At 36.3% G+C, this 19,024-nt stretch overlaps 1 protein-coding gene across 15 annotated transcripts in view; it reads left to right on the plus strand.

Moving 5' to 3' along the window:
* TOX3 (TOX high mobility group box family member 3) overlaps positions 1–19,024 on the plus strand; it is a 238,701-nt gene that overhangs the window by 186,458 nt on the left and 33,219 nt on the right. The gene's annotated exons all lie outside the window — the stretch shown is intronic.

Below are 19,024 nucleotides of genomic sequence, written 5' to 3' on the forward strand. Positions count from 1 at the left end.
GATTTGTTGCTATATAAAGAAATGAGGTACATCCTTTTAAGGCCCTAAATATTCAAAATGCCCTTTACCAACAAAGCTAATATTCATCCAGACTTTAAAAAAAAAAAAAAAAAAAAAAAAAAAGACATTTGCTCAGTAGAGTTTAGAGTTTAATTAATTGTTTAGTGCTATTCATCTGCATAAGCACTTATTTACATTTATACCAAAGATTTATTAAAAGTAGATGAATTTATTAAATGTAAATGAAAACTGTTTGCTTTAAAATTCTGTAAATTTCTTTACTCAATCAGAAACATCCTGTCATTGGAAAGGAAAACCCAAATAATGGCTGCAGATGAACAAAAACTCTTTTCTAAGATTAAAAATAGATTGCATAATGGCCATTATTCATCCAGATTTCAGCAGTGATCTGTTTAAGATTAGATGCTTTAACCTTTTAGTTGACTGTATGTGATAATTTCACTAGCAAAAGGATGGAAAAATATATAGGTGAGTCAGCGAGAGCCATATCTTCTGGAATAGTTGTGGTCTGGATGAAACCTCTGTGTTTTGTGAGAAAATTATTTGGAATACCAAAGCTTGGGATGTGTGAGAATGGTAATTTTATCACTAAATGTGGAAAAAGGACAAGCAAAGCAATGATGAGTGGGTGTGGGGAACAGCATATATTCAATCCCTTTCTTCATCTCTCTGGCAAAATGATTCAGGTACATTTTAAGACAAGGGCACGTGGAAGAAAGCATTCAAGTCTGTGAGTCTTGAGGAGGTTGTCCTTTGTCTTTGGAGGATGTATCAGACAGCTGAGTGGTTCTGGGCCTTTCATGGTCTGTATCTTGCACACACATTTTCTCTGGAAGGCCAAACAAGACACACACCATTTCTTTGGTTATGTATGGGTTTCATCACTTTGTTTTTCATCTATCTTCTGTGAATTCAATCAAGAACAGATTTCTTTTTGAAGTTGTAGTTGTAAACCTGTAATTTTGATACTGTATTAATATGTAATAACCCTTTTTATGCTTTTTATGGGCTAGGAATAGTTGAAAGTCAGGACTAACCAAAAAGAGTGCCTGTTATGTGTGAGCCTGAGTATGATAACACGACCTTGGGACTAGGGGCTTCAGAAAGAGGAGGATTTCATTCTGGCTATGCAGAGTGCATTTATCCTTGTCTTATGAAACAAGTGAAATAATTTCAGCAGCAAATACATGTCTCTGGGCTTATTGTACTCAGAGAATTTGATACGTGTGCATTTATTATATATAAAAATATATATATTTAAAGAAAATGCATTTAAATGAAAATTATAGTGACTTAAATCTAGTATTATCAGAATATTTCTGCATTTTATTATGAACAACTAATGAAAGCTGCCTATTTTTGGTAAGAAAAGTGAAAGGTATTTATTTTGATGAAAGTTTATTCTTAAGCAGTTGCTTCCTTCTGGGGGGGAAGCAAAAACCCAAACCCACTGATTAACATTGATGTGGATTGAAATCCAGTTCCATGTTTATCAATTTGGTATTTGCTCTCTTATTAGTAACTTCAACTTTCTTTTAACTTACAGTTCCAAAATAGCTACAGAGTTTTCAAAATAAACTAATGTAACTTGATTACTTTAAGATAGCAAGACTGTTTTCTTAAAAAAAATAACCAGATGCTCTGTTTCTGTCTTTTATTCTAGCAGAAGAAACACTTTGTTAAAATAGAAGTCAGGGTGTTTGGGCTGCAATCCCATCTCAGTTATTACACTGCTATATGACCTTGGGCAAGGCATTTATTGTGCCTGTCCCTCGTTGACTTTTTCTATGAAAGCAGAGATGATAATGTATAGAATCCCTTTGGTAATGCTTTGAACCTTAATTCATTGCTGCTCGTGGAGGGCTGTGGGTGGCCTGTCTGAGGCACTACTGCAGACCTTTCTATACATAATACATACATGTATAATATGTTAGATATGAGGTATGTACAAATATCTAAGGTGTATCAGCGTGTTCAACTACTCTCCTGTATAACTACAGTTTATATTAGTGAGTCATGCTGTGACATTACTGGTGATTTCATTCTCATTCATCATTATAGTTGGATACAGATATAAGTAGGAGCAAATTTTAAGTTCATGTGTGTTTTAACTCAGAATGCCCATTTCTGGGTAGTTTCAGAATCTCTTTTGAAAAGATGTACGTTGTAACAATATACATGGATCTTAATTTATACACAGTTGATAGAAATTCAGTAATTTTTTAAGAAAGAGAAATTGCAAAGTGAAATCATTAGAATAGTGGTCTGCTTATGGCACGATATAATGTAGAAAGCAAAACAGCATGGTAGGTAGGTGTCCAGTTGTCCTACATGTTTGGATTTAGGGATCAGCAGAATGAAGTAACTGTGGAATGAAATTTGGAGTATGATGTGCTGCAATTCTAAGAAAATCTTCATCTCATCTGCTAAATAATTCTAGGCCCTACTTTCTAAGGCAATTCATGAAAATTTAGTATTTTGCAATTGATTCCTATTGCTGCATTTTCTTGGAAATAAATTAATTTCCTTTGGTGTGATATAGATTAAGGAGTCCTTTGCTTATAAACTGAAGTAAAAGAGATCCTAGGTATAGCACAGGATATTCATCATTAAAAAGATAGCTTTATTTGTTGATGGACATGACACACTAAGCTGCTTTGTGCTTACCTTTATTAACTCTGCTGTGTAATAGCAAAACTGTATATCTTTTCAAAAGCATTCCATAAGGACAATCATCTTTTGAAGTTATTTTCTCTTTTAACTTCTCATATCAAGTATTGTGACAAGCTGTTAGGCTGTGATTTTATTCATCCATCACAGCAAGTCAGGTTGGCACAATGGCTTCTAAAAGATCATCATCTATATTGTTATCTTCAGGGTCAAACAATCTCATCACTTCTTACTTTGAACTGGTGCTACTGGCTATATGCTTTGTTACAGACCCTAATAGAGAAATATTCCTGACTGTTTTGAGGGGGTTTTTAAGCATTTAAATATATTATATATATATATTTACTGAAAAAAATGGACATTTTGTGTAGGGAAGCAAAGCAGTTGTTTATAGATGTGAAAGAATGTATGTAATAATTCTCAAGTTTTTTTTTTTTTGTGCAGGGACGCTGCAAGCTGAAGGTAATAGCCATGTATTATCTGAAGACAGCTAAATAACTGCTCTGAAATGTCAGTGGCTGTGACATTCTAAAAACACTCGTGAATGATGTCTGCTCCCTCTTAGAGATGCATTGATTAATTAATATGGCTCAGACAGTAAAAGTTTTAATTTGAAGATAACATATGAGGTACAAGACATTAATTGCACCAAAGATAACATGCTAATTAAAAGGTTCATATGATGTTGTCTAAAGTTAATAGCATACATTGAGATACTTGGAATAGATACCTAATTATAACGTAGTATCTGAATGCTGTATTTTTGCACAGGTAACATCTTTTGTACATTCTAATTCTATTTTCCTGGGAAGAGTTAATTGTGTGATGTTCCTTTTGTAGAGAAACCAGTTCAGTACAAAAGCAGACGTTGTAAACCAATGATCTTGAGCAATGTGAAGAGTTTTGCATTTAGTGCTATTTCAGCAAAGACTGTGGGTTAATACAAATGTATTAAATTTTAGAGGAGAAAAAAATGCCATCTTCTCACTTCTTTAAAATAAGGAAGTTGATTTTCCTTATTAGATCCTTCATTCTTAGGTAGGGTGATAGTGCATGGTGTCAGCAAGGTAATTGATAAGAGCCTTAGACAGTAGTGCTTACAGTTTATGTGGCAATCTGGAATTGGTCTCCTGGGCCAGGCTCTATTGCATTCTCTTAGCAAAAATGGAAAGGGGGAAAATGCAGCTCCTGTGACTCTCCTGTGATTTATTCTGTTGCAGTGCAATTTTCCAGCACAGCAGTTTCTACGATTCCTTCCTCTGTCATCAGCAACCTTTTGGAAGTTTCACTGTCACCTTATCTAGTTTGCAGGAGTGAAGCAAAAGCTTCTTGCTCTGGAAAGCATTGGCTTACATCTACAGGGAGGCTTCTTGTCACTGCTGGCTTCACTGAGATCTGTTTGCCACTTGTGCCATGTGCAATTTAAACAAATAGCATATATAATGCAGATGTCGTGGTTTAAGATACAAAGATTATCTTACATTGAACATTCATGACTTTTTCTGTGTTCTCCACTCAAGATAATGCAGTGAAATTACACCTTTATGTAATCTTCAGGGAGGAATAAAATAAAAACTTCACACAGTGATGGAAGTTGATTAAATGGTGGTGAAGTGGCTTTTGGATCTTATCAACATGGAGGAATGGCTGTGGACATTGATAAAGATCTCACGCCAGTGTTAGCATTGATTGTTGGCTCTGAGGGAACAGACATTCTTTAGCTCCATAAACCATTTGAAAAATTCATTAACTCAAAATGTAGAGTTGCTGTCACTTATATTTTAAATCAAGAAGGTGAATAACAGGAAAAAAATTCCTGTGCAAGGTAATTAAGCAAATACTTAAGAACATTGAACGTAAGTCTTAGCTTTTTTTGGTGCCACCATTGAAAGCAGACGCAGTTGCTGCTCTGTGCAGTTATGTGCATGTGTAGGGTGAGGGATTGAGTTGCACATAAATAGTAGGTGTACAGTTTCATATCACTAATATCCTACATTGCACAGTCATCCTTGTGCTAAGAAAAAAAAAAAAAAAAACAACGCTTAACTTATTTGACTCAGCATTCTGAGGTACCAGAATAAAACCCATTGGTCACATTTTAGCAGTGATTGTTTCATTCTGTGGCTCTCCAGTACCAAGAGCTAATTCACCAAATAATACATCCATCCTTTGGAAACCAAAGCAGTTCAGGAGCCTATACCTTAATGCATAGAATGAAGATCTAGGTAGAAAATGTCTAAATCCAGAAGTACAAGCTTTAGGAATGTCTCCTTTTGTGTTCTTTTACCTCTAGCCATAATGAACCTGACATTTTCTCAGGAGTGCTAAATATCTAGAAAAAAAACCAAGCATCTTTGATTCTGTGAGTATCCGACAGTGTCAACATTTTGCAGAGAGCGTGGAAAAAAGAAAACCACAGCTTGATAAGACCTTTAAGACTGTGAATCCTGGCTTCATTCAGGGTTGTAGCCCCTGTTCTGAAACTTAAATGTCTAAAAGTTATGTGCAGGCAAGATTCAAGCACAGGTCTTGCTGATCTAGCCCTATGCCAATAAAAAGGGACTTGGTATTTTGAATTTGGTACTGTTACACTTAAAGAGCTAACAAATGCCAGAATATCTCCAAAGAAAGTCTACTATTTCTTAACTTAGCCTATTGAGACAGTATGAATACTATCACCTTTTCTCCTCCTTAATTTGATACCCAACTGGTTGTTAGCACATGGCGATTAAATTCTGATGCCTGATACAGCCTTTATCTCTGTAGACTTCACAGCTTTTGGCTTATTTTCTTTGCTTTTGGAGAAACAATCCTTCAATTTTTCTTATTCCCTTATTATTAAAAATCTATGCCCTGTGATGTAACACGTTTTTTGCTGTCATTAGGTATTCATGACTAAGAAATTACAGAGAGGCTGAGAAGCTTGACAAAGGCCGCATAAACTGCAGTGGCACAATTAAATCTTCTACATGTTAACTTTTCAGTGTAATTCCATCATTCCTTTCCCAGTGATTTCTAACATGATGCAGAAACCTGTATGTAAGTGCCTTGAGGCTGTTCCATGTGCTTCAGTGGCTCCCAGGGAGAAGCCAAAAAGCTGTAGTGGTCTGGAATCAGCAGCCTCCCATCTCCTGTCTGGTTTCAGTTCTCTTGTCTTGTGGGATGGCATCATGGCATCAAAACTATTCTCCCCCGCCCCCTGGCACAGTCTGAATGGGTTACCCCATTTGTGTGACTGAGGCCTCTTTGGGGAATTATGCTTAAATAAATAAGAGAATCTGTCTTTTAAGAGTTGTGATTCCAAATCAACTCTAGCAGATGTGAAGATAACTTCCTGTGCCAGGAAAATAAAACATTCTCAGTAATATGTTCCTGTTGATTGTTGCCCAGGGATAAGCAGTTTCAGATTTGATCTCTACTTAATTGACACAGACCATTGTTCAAAAAGTGCTCAAAATGAAGATTTGTCAGTGCTTTTAATTTCCTTTTTTTTTTTCTACTTTCAAGAGCAGGCTTTGTCATCTGATAAGATGCAAATCGATTTCCTCCAAAATAAAAACATTCCTGAACTACTAGTTATTTACTGAAGTAGTAGAAAACAATCTTTTGAAACCTGATTTTCTGCTTGAGTTTTCTGATATTGATTCCAAAATATACTAAGCCCTATTAAGAAAGACAATGGTTTTGAATATTTTCCTGAAAAATACTGAAGTGTGTACTCTTCATCACATTAAGTTAAATCATTTTCTTAGCATGCCAATTACTGCTCTTTTCAAGGTAGTTCATGTGTATGGCTGGTAGGGCTGAGATTTTTGAAAGAATCTATACTTCATAGCCAGCCAAATCTTGTGCCTAACTCACATCCTGTGGATGATGGGGTAACAAAAACCTGGGGAGGCCCGGGCTTCACTTCTGCAGCTTTCAGAGTTCTTTGCTGCTTGTGGTTTATTTATTTTTTAACATTTTGTCATTCCTTGTAGGAAAATGTTCTTCTATATACAGCACTTATCACCTTCTCTGCAGAAATGTGTTTAATGGTCTTCAAAAGAAAATCCTGAAAGAGCTTATTTGAGCAGAAGAGGCTGAATTGTCCTCTCATGTCTAGCAAGTGTTGGTCAGTATATTGCCTAATGGTGTGACAACATTAAGGCTCAGAAAATGCAGCCTTCAGGGCAGTTTGTGTAACTATGGTAACAGCAGCAGTTAGGATGGTTATCTAAAAGCTCCATCTTCTGAGATTTCACAGAAGTTATTATTTTGGTGTCATTACTATTATTCCACAGATTATTATTTCATTATAACAGAGGACAGAGGTTCCAAAAAAAAAAAAAAAAAAAAAAAAAAAAAAAAAAAAAAAAAAAAAAAAGAAATAAAAAAATCTGAAAGAAGGTGCTTCCATAAGTGATGGTCCTGACAGGTCATCAGTGGGTATTTCAGCTCAAAGCTGGTGAGCGTGCAGTGTGAACACCAGTCAAATTCCATATTTTAAGAAACTATTCAAAGGACGACAGAATAAAGGCTGTTTGTAACATCTTTTCATCAGCCATCTCTAAAGAGAGTCATTTTACAAGCACTGCTAACAACAATATGTCCTGGAAATGATCATCAGCAACTCCTAGGCAGCGAGCTATGTCAGGGGTGGCACAGCCAGTGTAACAGATATTAGGTACAAAAACTGTCTGTCTACCTGAGAACAGGTTAAACAAGCTGTAACAACAACTTGAAGCAGATAGAGGCACTACGCTGAGTGGCAAAGAGGTGCCGAGTGAAATTACACCCTGTGTCAGGCACAAATAAATTACCATTGGAAGATCAGGAGTAGTCACTTTTTCACAGTTGTTCCAAGCAGACTGAATACAACTTGGAAAGAATTCTTTCTTCTGCAGCAACTGGAATCACAGCCCACTGCTAGGTAGAGCTCTCAGGAGGGCAATTTCTAGACACGGTGCTGTGAAACATGGAACTTTTGGACCTGTATGCTGAAGTCTTTTCTTGCATACTTTCTTTATTGATGCACATTTGGTAACTGAATGGTTTCAGTATAACAACTCAGAATCATTGTATTTGGTAAAAGAATCGATCTGTAAAAGTCCAATTTTGAACAAGGTAGGGCTGTGGCTGTGCATACGTAACGGTTTGAAGTCCAAGCCTACATTGTATGAGCAGCGTGTTCTGACAGCACGTTACTGCTCACCAGCTAATTAGCTGGCATTCTACCTTGAATGTACTGCTTATTTTTTTTAATGTCGTAGTTACTTTTAAATGCACTTCTAATCAGTATTTTTGACGCCCTGCTAGTATGACTGCAGTATATTCAACTTAAGATATAAGTATGTTTTATTTACTTTTCTCCGTTATACCAGTACGTGTATCATAATAGGGAAAGAAGGAAGAGAAGTGCCATGACAATTTAAGTTTTCTACTATCTTGTGTTATATAATGCTTAAAAATTTTACAGAAGGGACAAAAAATTTGCAAGTCTCCGTGAAAACACATTTCTTTATATTTGTTTGTGTTTAATTTTCTGTTTGGAATAGTTGCTGCAGGAGAGGAGAACAAGGGTCTTAATTTTTAATATGTTTTCCAACAGTAAAAATATGTATATTTTCTTACTTGGTGAAGTTACTGTAATAACTTCAGGCTTTCCATTGCATTTCAGATTTTTCCTGTTGTTATAACCTCCGCTAATGAAAATGTCCATTAAAGTGCCACAAATATTTAAATACATATTCATGCTGAGTTTGAAATCTTGTACATCATTTTCTAAACTAAGCCATTAGCATCGGGATAGATACTGTTATTTTGCAAGTATTCACTCCTGCAATTTGTGTGTGTCAAATTTAACCGCTGCACAATTCCTATGTAGAGTAATAAAAGCATTAGTGCTTAGATTTTAGTGCTGTCTTCACACTCGGCTCTCGCTATCTCTTTTGATGCTTGATAACAATCATGCTGCTAGATGTTTTCCAATGTATAATGCAGAACACAGGTCACTCTTGGTAAACCTATTCTAATCGTGGCTTCTCAGAACACAAATCCATTAACCTGTGGTGATAACCCCACTGCAAAGATTTGACGCAGAAAATGCTGCACTATCAGTGATAGAGCTCATGGCTGTACCGCATTTGAAAGAGCATTCTGAGTAAAGTTAAGGAAGTAATGGTGAAGTTACTGAAGTTTGGTGAGTCATCTGTCAGGGCTCACTGCTCACTGAAGTTTCCGCTAAGAAAAAGACTAAATTCCTATAGAATCTCGTACTCATGCATACGTAGCCTAATTCAAGCAATGCAACTGTTCGTTTTTTTTTGTTGTTGTTTGTTCTTTCTTTTATTTTTTGAAATTGTTTAGCAAATACTTTTACAGGCTTATTCAGAGTCACTCAATCTTGAGGAGGTGAAGAGCTACTTTATCATCAAGAGCTGTAGAATAATTCTGGCATGACAGATGATGGTGGTAGTAAAGCTGACATTATCAGAACACATCATCATCACTTTTGATGAAACATTCTACAGCAAGCATCAGCTAGCTGAGGTGAAAATCTCTGTCTCTTCAACTGTATTCTTGGAATATGTGTTGTTTGCTTGTTTGTTTCCTCTACCATAGGATTTCTCCACATATGCATAAAAAATATGTTTTCTTTGGAAGCAGGAGAAATGATTGCTTCTTTCCTTTAATCAGATCTCCTGAGACCCGAGGGTACTTTCTCTGACACGCTTTCTTGGACTTGTAACATTACATCTCTTACTATGCATTGGATCATTTCTGGAGTTGTGCTGAGATCTGTCACTTTATTTTATTTATTTATAGCAAGTTTCTCAAAAACAGCCTCAGGCTTCTCTTTCTCATTGTTTGGCATTTTGATTTTTCTAGCTTTCAGCTTTGGCAAAATTCTTGTTTTAATCTTGTTGGAATCAGGTTTTGTTCAGGAACTGAGTTTGGTACAATATTTTAGTCTTTGTCCTCTTTTAACTGGAGATGCTCTTTAGAGTAGTTTGTTTCATTGAAAACTTGGATGGTAATTGTATGGAAGAAGTTATCTCAGACAGACAAATGGTAGATGATGGACTTGTGGCTGGTTTTGAGAACTACTGGATCTGAAAGCTGGCCTTTCCAACTCCGTGTTGAGAATCATCTGCTGCAGCTGTAGACTACCCGCACCTGAAAACCACTTGTGAGGTTTTTAATATTTCTGTCATCACAGAGGCATTCACTCATTCTTGAGAAGAATCCTTTCATACAAAGAAAATGGCCAAGGTCTGTGCTGTCATTGGGGAACTAAACATGCCAAAATTTGAACTTGGAGTCAGTGTAGAGGGCCTGAAATCTTCAGCATCCCAGACAAGCAAATAAGAGAGAACCCATTTTGTTCACTTCGAAAGACAGTTTCTATTGGTAAAGGCATTTGCAGTCACAGATATTAATGCAGATAATACTATTCCAGTTTAATACCAGATTGGCTCAGGTGAAAACTAATGCCACTAATGGCTTTTTGTGAATTGTTCACTGTCTTGTAAAAACCTGATGAAAATGTTGCCAGGGGTTATTGTGTGATTGCTTTAATGTAGATATGAGAACATGCAATTATAATTAAAAAGAAGCTTGGGTCAGCATCCAAGCTCAAGCTCATAGACAAGCGTTTTTTGTGTTGTGCAGGAAAGCGTGGCGTGTTATCAGTTATGACTTCCTTATTACCTACAACACTAGTGTAGTAAAGAAATTAAGTATGTACTATAAATGCACTTATAACAGATCTTAAGGTTTACATCATGTTAATAAATTTTCTTGTCCCCACTTTTGGAAATGTGCTTGGTATTTCAGCATAGTCTCTGATACTTGTAGAAGCCTGTGAAAAAAATGGCAGGGAAGAAGATGCATTTAAAAAGAAGTGTAAAAATGTTGGTGTAATAAATCCAACTTAGAATGACTGAAATCTCTATGCATGAAAGAACTGGTTGGTTTGCATAGAAGTCACCTCGGGTCATTTTCTGGCGATCACAGTGAGATCCATTTTGCCTCCCTCTATCATAATTTCATATTTTCTTTTTCACTGTGATCTTTACTTACAGTCAGCAATTTCTTCCTGGATGACTAAGTCCCTGGTGCGCTTAGCAGCTGTACAGAGCCACTTGTGTAAGACCCAATCAACCTGAAAAAGGGCTGAAGAACTTAAAGCCTAAAAGAAATCTATGTGGGTGTATTTTAATTACTGCATTACCATGACAGTCTGCACTATTTATGATTCTAAAGACTTCTTGAAAAAAAGAAAGAGAAGAGGCTTGTGCATTGTAGAAGAAATGTTGTTAATACTTCAGGTGTTTTTTGGATAAACATTGTAGATACCATAACCAAGATTTTGCAGTTGCATGAATGTTTGAGGTAGTTTTAGTGTCATAAGCTTAATGCCTCTTGGTGCCTATACCCTTTCTGATTTCCCTAAGTGATCATAAAGTCATAAACTGTCTTTCTAGGAGGTCTATAAGAATCCTGTTAGGAGCTTTTTATTATACTGGCAAATTCATATTGAACTGACTTTCTTTTTCACTATTACAGAATAATCAAATCAGTGCTGTTATTATTGTACTGTTGGAAAAGAAAATAATGGGAATGTAATGTAAAACTGCTAATGTAACGAAACGCTCTTATTTTGCTAGGTTAAGGATGCTATGGCTGCTCCTTCCAGCTTGCTTCCAACAGTGACTATGTGATGAAATAGGTGTTCCATTTGTGGCAAGGGGTTACCTTTATTATCATTTGAACATATAATTGTCCTTCGGAGGCCAAAAGGGAGGATTGCTCTTGCCTATTTGGGCTTTCTGTCAGGCTGTGTGTTGGTGTTGGACTTACAAGAACACTACTGTGCACAGTGTCACGTGTGCAGTGCTGTGATTTCCTTTTATAATCATGACTACTATCTGATGGTTCTCTCTCCAGAAGAAATGCCTCTTCTGTTCTTTCATGCCCATCTGAGCCTTTTTTCCTTTGTCTTTTCTTCCTTTCTTTTTTTTTTTTTTTTTTTTTTTTTCCAAAGGGGAACAGAGTGCATTGTTAGAAAGTACAGCCAGCCCCCTGAAGGTTCAAATTTGACAGGGATGTTAGGAGGCAGGTCAAGTGACTGCCTAATGAAGATGAATGGAGAAAATTGCTGGTACAATAATCACGTGGTGGGCGCTTAGCCCAGGTTGCTGGAAGTGTGATGGAATCTCTCGGCTTCATTTATCAGTGTCATATTTGGGCTAAAAGTGAGCAGTATTGTTCTCATTTCTTCCAGATGGATAGGTCAACTTTAATATTTATTGCTCTTGTAGAACATTTGTTTGATGTATTTCCATTAGCCAGACAATAATAGAAAAGCAGTGGAGAGAAACATAAAACAGCTCCCTTCCTCTTCAACTGAAATATGGCATACACCAACGTGTAAATACTTCTAAGACTGTCACAGATTTTTTAATATTTTTACTTGATGACTCGATCATATATATTAAAGACACATTATAAATACAATGGAAAAAAACATCATCAAGGAAGTATAAAACTCTCGAATTTTGATGTGTAATTTTTAATCTCTTCAGGAGCTTTTTGTGCCTTTCAGGAGCAGCTTTTGCCTGAGAATGTCAACTTTTTGTGTAATATAACGAGAAAACCATACATGAATGGTTGTGAGAAGAGAAGCACATTTTAGCAAAATCAACATATCATTCTGGATTGCCTAAATGGAATATAAAGATGGTTGCTGTTTCTGTCATCTTTTTTCCTTTACTCCTGTTTTCACTAATTACTTAGACTGTAATGGGAAAAGGCCACTTAATGTGGATGAATGTTAAAATTTTATATAAAGAAAGAACCTAAGCATTACAAAATGATGGCTTTTAGCTAATAGTGGTCACCCCTGGTTACTGTTTATTAACTGATTTTTTCTCATTTATGGGAATCAGGTTCAAAGTGTTTGACATGTATTATTTTATAACTGTGGAAGGAAACGTAGCTGTTTGTGAAGCAGGTGTTGTGTTAAGTGCAGTGCAAACATCCTAGCCATATGTTTCTATAATTTAAATTAATTTGGTACAGTCATACTGTTAATCTTTAGTGACTTGTTGATTGGCATTTTGCAGACATATTTCTGGAAGGCACCCAATACCATTTTCTGTAGCCTTTCTGGCAGTAGCGGAGAGTAACATTTCCACAAATTGGAATCTTGTACAGCTCTGGGAAGTGAGCCAAGATTTAAATTAGACAATAACCTCTGCTCTGTATATAGCTTCTATTCTTCAGCTGTAGGGAAAGTGATTTGTTTAATACAGTCAGCTCTGTAGCATATAATAGACTGATATATGAGTCACTCTTTGGCAATGCGTGTTTCTTAAATTTATATAGATTGAACAACTAGTTGGTAATGTACTTAGTTACAGTTGTGCAAACAATAACTATTAGCAGAGCCGAACAGACCTAGAAAAGCTGCGTTTGGTTGGGGTTTGTTACAAATTCTGCAGTTTCAGAACAGTTTTTCTTTTCTGGCACAGAAGAAAATATCAAAAATATGAGTATTCTTTGAGCTTTAGCAAGTCAATAATAACACTTTCATATCATAGCTTAATATTTCTTACGCTTTGCCCATGGGTGTACATATGCAGTGTTCCTCAAAATTTAACCTTAGCGGCAATCTGTGTTGTAGCTACATAATTAGGTAGCAGCTCTTTTTGTTTTGCCCTTGTATATTTTTTTTCTCTCTTCATGTTAAAATGTGTTGCTGTCAATTGATATCTGTGAATGCAAAGAATTCTTTTCTTTCCAAACAGCAAGGATCTTTTCTTAAAAGGAAAGCTCTTTACACCATTTGGTTCATGTTTATTTAAAAGCTTAAAATCATTAGACCAAATCTCACTTATTGTCCAACAGAAAATTGATTTTGCTAGCAAAAATGGAGTGGGCCTGAAAGAGAATATTCAGAAATATGCAAATTAGCAGAGATAGAAATCTGTTTGAGCAGCTGAACAAAGCAATCAAATTTTTCCCATTGAAAGTTTATTTAGCTCCACTGTGAACATTTTCGAACAGAATTATCAACTGCTGTTAGCGAAATACTTCTTTTTATAGGGAAAATGGCATTCGTTTTAAACAGAACTATTTTAATAATCAACATTTTTTTTTGCCAGATCTTATATTTACAAAATAAAGCATACTGTAAATATTGAACAATACACAGATATATTTCCTAACAGTTTATAGTATGCTGCATATTCTGGATGGATTCCAAGCAGTAGTTAGTATGTATAAATGAAATGCCAATCAAAATTATTTTTGCAACTATAACCTGCTATAAGGCAGTCTCTTATCTGAAGCGTCAACTTGATGGAAGCCAGATCTCTTTTCTCAAGCTTTAACTCTTACATGTATAATTTCCCTTGTCTTGAACTAATCCTGCTTCTGTCCTATAAGCCTCTCAGAAGCGCCTGATAGCAAAGCAAACTTTATCTACTGGATACATAAAATTTAATCAACGTTGCTTTCAATAGACCATATACATTTCATTCCCTAGTAGGAGTCAATTGTGTATAGAATGTCTGATAAATTTTAATGAGTGAGTAAGATTTTCAAGTGCTCAGAATCTCCTATCCAGGCGAGTTTTCTCATAATTCAACTTCTGTGTAAAAGCTGACTTTTCCAAACAGCTCCCTGTAGCCAAGCAAGTTGTTGCAGAAAATTTGATCATTTGTATGGGTGAATAAATATGTGGTTTCATAATATGCCAGGTTTGTCTTTGTAGCTAGTTTAAGGAATTCCTTCCTCAGCTCTTCATCCGCATCCCATATTAAATTGCATTTGCCCCCAAATCCCAATGAGTTCAGTGTGTAGTTTTTGCACTGTGACCTCAGCAGAAGTTGTAAGGGCATAAGCAATGGGTAGTGAATTATAGAGTGAATACCAAATACACAAGTGGTGAAGGTTTGAAGCATGATGCAACGTAAATGCTTCTTAGAACCCGATATCACTTAACAACACTGCTGTAGGTGCCAGTGCTGATGCTGTGACTGGTAGTCACTGGAATGGCCTTTACTTTGGTTCCCACTGCTGCTGGTAGCTGACATTGAACCCTGCATGTAACTGTTTTATGGAAGCTGGAGATAGGTTGTAAATGTCCTTCATAGTTGTAGATATTGATGACTGTTTAGATGACTTGGGAACTTCTGCTGGTATGAAAGGACTGTGTGAAATTGTCATTTTTCAGATCCTGATAATAAAAAATATTCATGTATGAGGTTGAAGTGCTGTGAGATTAACAAGCTAAATGCCATTTTATGTCTCTGAAGGAGTCAGAGGTTCTGGAACCAGCAGCATGGATTATGCTTCAGAGAGGATGAAGAGAAAAGAAAGGGACTTGTCTTCCCCAAATCTATATTTATGGAACAGCACATAGGAAGACTGAGTAGAAAGAGAATGAACATTTGAAAATGCTGGAAGGTTTATATATGGAATGTCAGACTTGTCATATTACAGAGACTGAGTAGTCTTTCAATTTAGCTTTCTTTATATAAAGCAATTAGTGATATGTCTCTATAAGGAGTGTAATAGATGCATATTCACTCCTCCCCTTTCACACATGCATGGTTAAATACTGCAACAGGGCAGAAATTTTTCCCTTTCCCAGAAGATGATATATGTTAAGGTGAAAATCAATAGACCTTGATAGAGATTACAACTTACTTCGTAGATACAGTTAGACTTCAAACTAAATCTAAATCTGATGCTTTTAAATTCAACTAAGAAGTATCCAACTTCTTTCACATCTTTAGTGTGAACAGCATAAGACGCAGCAATGTCTCAGTCCGCTAAACTAGGAGAATATTTTCGGAGCATGAGTTGTGAGTTGTGGAAAAACTCAGAGGAAGAATTGCCACCGTGTTCTGGTCTCTTACACTTCAAGAAAAGAAACTCAGAAATTGCATGCGTCAAAATTCAGGCTTGCTTACATCAAGATACGACAGAGAGCATCTAAATATTCAGGAGAGCTTTTATTACCATTTTTAGTTTTATGTTAAAAGACTGTTTTTTTCCTGGCATCTGAAAACGATGAGGAGAAATTACATTATACTGATGCCTGGTGTGATTTTTAATGTGTGCTTTAATTCTCATGCTAATTAGTGGTTAGCACATTGAAATACTGGTGCTGAACATCACCTGAAGCATGGCAAGGCTTAGTTTGTGGGGTGCATTTGTGAAGAGATTGGGCTGGCTGCAGCTGGAGTTTTCAGAACTGACAGTAGTCTTCTTGCTATATATTTTTAATATTTCAACGTTGAGGTTTTCATGTTTGTGTTTTTTGCTTTGTCTGTTTTTATTGTTACCTGGAGTGGAGGCTTTGAGTGAACCTTCCATCATTTTGCTACTTGTGAATGGAGTTTGCAGCACATTCTATGTCCTCATCTCTACAGAACCTTGGGGGCTGCAATCAATATCCAAAGTACTTTCTGTGCCCACTTGAAAGAAGAAATTCAGTGACCCAATTAAAAGAGGAAAATGCTAGACTTCAGTAATGGATGAAAATGCAATTAAAGTAGGTTACTCACCTACAAAATAACTTTCTGCTGCCCAAAACATTGCCTTTAGGATGGAACAGTGCAGTGGGAAGCTAAAAATAGATAAATTAAGCCTGATTAGTCTCAGTGGCATAAATAGGAGTACAAGCTAGCATGAGGGATTATTCCACTCTTAAATTTAATTCTCCTTTACTGCTATTGCAGAATATTGCATCCAATTCAATCTTGCATGTTTAAATAAAGTTAGTTGTTGCTGAAGACTCTCCAGAGGCCTTCCTGCTGTGGGATTTGTAATCCAACCCCAGCTGAAAACCGCAGAGAAATCCACTAGGTTTGAGGTTGATGGAAGATAAAGAAATAGGAGAAAGCAATACTATGTGCCTGTTTCAAACAACTATTTACTTCTATATTATATTGACATTTATTCAAAACTGGAAAACCTGTTCACCTGAGCAGAATTCCTAAACTTTTGCCTGCCACTCAGCTTCTCGTACAACCGCTTTGTGCCTGCTCTTATGGGATTATCATAGGAAATCCCTGGGCCTCATCTGTGCTTTCCCACTGAAGGGCATTTCTTTCTGCATGCTGCAGCTCAGAGCAGTAACAGCCCCACCAGCTTTAGCACAGCTTGGTCTGGGGGGTGCAAGCAGCTGAGTTATCTCTGAGCAAAGCTTCATGAGAGAGAACAATTTGGTGTCTCGCTGGTCTGCCTGGTGAATGGAGGAGGATTTGTGTAATTATTATTTTATTATGTGTTTTTCACTTTGCTTTTTCCTGCGTCTACTTGTGAGATGATTCTTAATTTATGAGGTTTACAAAACAAGAATCATCACTTTTTTGGTGTTTGGGAAATGTCTGCTGTGTAAAGAATGCTTTGGAAATCAGCATTAAGTAACCAAGTGAGAAACTTCCCATACAAAGCATATGAGGGGACAAAGAAACCAAGTATATACTTCCTATGCTGCTCACAAGCCCATCTTGATTGGGAGTGACAATCTTTGACTGCAGCCCTGGAGCTGGTGTGTTTCTGGGTGTCTTTTCTCCAGTTCTTATTCAGACATGTGTAATCAGAGCAGAGTCCTTGAACTAGATGGTATTGCTTTGTACAGATTTCCATATAATGAAGCAGAATTAATTCAGTCCTTTAAAAATGTCATTTTTTAATTTGATTATGGTTATATTTTCTAAAGTGGAGAGTGTTTAATCTCAGAAAAAATCACTTGAGCCAGTGGTATCAACATGGCTGCGAGCTGAGATATTTAAGAATTCATGCATGCATTGACTTTAGCCTGAAAGTGTCTCAACTAATCCTCCATTATGATTATAATAAAATGTCTACATCTGCCTTACCCTTTCTCTATCAATTTTATATTTAAAACCTGATATAATTTGCTAGTGTAGTAGAGCTGAATCACAGACTAGAATGGAATTTACAATTTTCGCTAGAGTGAGTGAAATTTGATATAAGATTCTAAGAAAAGCTACTTATGGCCCAATTGCAGTATAATCACATCTCTTTAAATTCGTGTGAGAAAATGTTACAATAATCTTGAATATAGTGATATAAAACTATTTCTTGGGATTCTAAGAATAAAATGCTGTTATTACGTTAAGAAATGCTCAAATTCAATGCTTAGACAGCTTATACGAAATAAATATGGGGGTAGACATGATTAACACCTAGACTGCATGAACTTAATAACTGAAAGAGGAAGGTGAAACGGAAATATATTTTGACAAAAAACAGGTCTGTGTTTGTACATTTTCTCCCATCTCAAAGTACAAAAATATCCCCTATAGTAGTTAAAAACAAGTTTTGGGTACAAAAGGAGACTGAAATGATGTAGAGTTGTCTCGTCCTTGCTGGGAAGACTCAAAAAACCCCTGATGCTGACCCTGGTGTATGGAACCATGGTAGATTTTGGGCCCATGTGTGCTGGTGGGCTGCTGTTGCTGAGCAGGACATGAGATAGACTGTAGGGGCAGTCCCAAAATCATGTCCACGGATTTGGTCCTGGCAAGCTGTTTTATCCGTGTGTGCATGTTGACGCCATTTTGAGAGGCTGTTGATCTCCTTCTGTTTGGTAAATGTCATGGAGAACAGAGACATTTCCAGCCTCTCACAGGGCCATGGAAAGGGGTCATTTGTGCTTTATCCTTCCAGTGCTTTTTTTAAAGCAGCTGTGGAAAAAATGTAATTTAACTGCTGTCTGTCCTCTGATGTTATCAGAAATAAGATCTTATGCATAATGTGAGCTGTTTAGGTAATGATTGTGACTCATAAAATACATACATTAAATAGATGCTATGAAACTGCTTATTTTATGAGGCCTTTTTCATGTAGAGTCTAAATTGCTACAAAGTTGTTTAAAAAAAAAAAAAAAAAGCAAGAGTGAAATCCCTATGAGTAAGTTCTTTATGCATTTTAGCAAAATATGATTTCCGTGGCATTTACATCTAATCTGGTTTATTCCAGCAACACCTCTGTGCCTCATCAAAGTGATCATCAACATCATTTCATGATTTATAACACAAGCAACTCTAGAGGAAAAAACAAAGAAAGAAAATGTTCTTTAAATACTTAAATAATTTTTAACAAATACTTAAAATTGTGGAGTCCTCTCCTTGGCTTTCTAACTAATTGTATTTATCTTAACATTTGATATTTCATATTTTAACCTTCAGTTAGCAAGAGAGCATGGTGATAGAGGCTGCACATCAAAATTCCTTGAACTAACGTCTGTAGATCTTGTGGAGCTCTTTCTTTTTGTTTTTGTGGGAAACTTAGTGTATTGGTCTGA

The sequence above is a fragment of the Centrocercus urophasianus genome, unplaced genomic scaffold (genome assembly GCF_019232065.1).
Source record: "Centrocercus urophasianus isolate 14NV4802_14NV808 unplaced genomic scaffold, USGS_Curo_1.0 seq_2, whole genome shotgun sequence".
NCBI lineage: Eukaryota > Metazoa > Chordata > Aves > Galliformes > Phasianidae > Centrocercus > Centrocercus urophasianus.